The sequence below is a fragment of the Glycine max genome, chromosome 6, assembly GCF_000004515.6.
Source record: "Glycine max cultivar Williams 82 chromosome 6, Glycine_max_v4.0, whole genome shotgun sequence".
In the NCBI taxonomy this organism is placed as follows: domain Eukaryota; kingdom Viridiplantae; phylum Streptophyta; class Magnoliopsida; order Fabales; family Fabaceae; genus Glycine; species Glycine max.
The window spans coordinates 26973054-26974774 of record NC_038242.2 but is presented as its reverse complement, the minus strand read 5'-3'; the positions used below and the strand labels follow the sequence as shown (position 1 = coordinate 26974774).

Here is a 1721-nt window from a genome sequence, read left to right as displayed (position 1 = left end):
AATGGAAGCTCCTAAATCTAGCATGGCATTGTCAAACTTACTATTCCCTATAATACAAGGTATGTTGAATGTACCTGGATCTTTACATTTTTCAGGAATTTGGGGGACAGATTTACCAATCAATGCGGAGACATTTCTGCCCATGCTAATTCGTTCACTTCCTTTAAGCTTCCGCTTATTAGTGCATAGCTCCTTCAAGAATTTAGCATATCTTGGAATTTGCTTTATTGCATCCAGCAGAGGTATGTTTACCTCTACTTTTCTAAATGTTTCCAAGATCTCTTTCTCTGCCTCTTCCATTTTTTTGTTGGAAACTGCTCTTGGAGGGAATGGAAGAGGAGGGATGTGCTGCTTCTGCAAATCAGAATTACCGGTGGAAGATTCACCTGCACAGAAATTGTTAGGTAAATTTTTGTCATCACCTTTTTCTGGAGTAGAGTGAAGTTTGGCAGGTTCAAATTGTAGATGAGAAAGGTGCTACGGGTTGAGGTCCTTGACACTGCTTTCCCGACCTCAATGAAATGGCACTGACATTTTTGGGATTTTGGACAGCTTGAGAAGGCAGCTTGTCAGAATTCTGGGACTGTTATTGATTTAATTGTGTAGCCAATTGTCCCATCTGATTAGTTAAGCTCTGAATGGAGGCTCTGGTCTCTTGTTGAAACTGCATGTTCTGCATAGTCATTTGCCTCACAAGTTCTTCGAGGGAAGGTTATGGAGGAGCCTCAACTGTTTTCTGTTTCTGGGGTTGTTGCTGTTGTTGGATTGGTGAAGGAATGTATGGTCTGCTTGGGCCAGCAACATTTTGGAAGGAAGGAGTAGGCTGTTGTTGTTGTTGTTGAGGGCTAGACCATCTGAGATTAGGGTGATTCCTCCATCCAGGGTTGTATCTGTTGCTGGAGAGGTCATAATTGTTCTGTTGTGGTTGATTTTGCTGCTGAGGTTGAGGAGGTCTATTGTAAATGTTTGTAGCATAAGCTTCAGGCTGCTCAATTGCTCCAGGTTGCAGCATGGAAGGGCAGAGGTCTGTATGGTGGTCAGCAGAGGAGCATAAACCACAAATTTTTGCGATAGGTACAGATTTCTGATTCAAGGCCAGCTGGGTTACCAAGTTAACCAATGCATCTAGTTTGCCTTCAAGCTTCTTAGTTTCAGATGATGCAGATGAGTTTGTAGCTACCTAATGCACTCCTCTAATGACTATGGCATCATTTCTGGCGCTAAACTGCTGGGAGTTGGAAGCCATCTTCTCAATCAAGTTTCTGGCTTCAGCAGGAGTCATGTCTCCAAGGGCTCCACCATTGGCAGCATCTATCATACTTCTCTCCATATTACTGAGTCCTTCATAAAAATATTGGAGAAGAAGCTGCTCCGAAATCTGATGTTGAGGGCAACTGGCACATAGTTTTTTAAATCTCTCCCAGTATTCATATAGGCTCTCTCCACTGAGTTGTCTAATACCTGAGATATCCTTCCTAATGGCCGTGGTCCTGGAAGTAGGGAAATTTTTTTCTAAGAATACTCTCTTAAGGTCATCCCAGCTCGTGATGGACCTTGGAGCAAGGTAATACAACCAGTCCTTTGCCACTCCCTCTAAAGAATGAGGAAAAGCCTTCAGAAATATGTGATCCTCTTGGACATCTGGGGGTTTCATGGTGGAGTAGACAATATGAAATTCTTTCAGATGTTTGTGCGGGTCTTCACTTGCAAGGCCATGAAAC

General features: G+C 43.0%; 1 non-coding gene across 1 annotated transcript; it reads left to right on the top strand.

Annotated features, from left to right (window-relative positions):
* Positions 1–1376: 1376 nt before the first annotated feature.
* On the top strand, positions 1377–1483 carry LOC113002073 (small nucleolar RNA R71). Its single transcript, XR_003267601.1, has one exon. It is a non-coding gene; the product is annotated as a small nucleolar RNA R71 (small nucleolar RNA).
* The last annotated feature ends 238 nt before the right edge of the window (positions 1484–1721 follow it).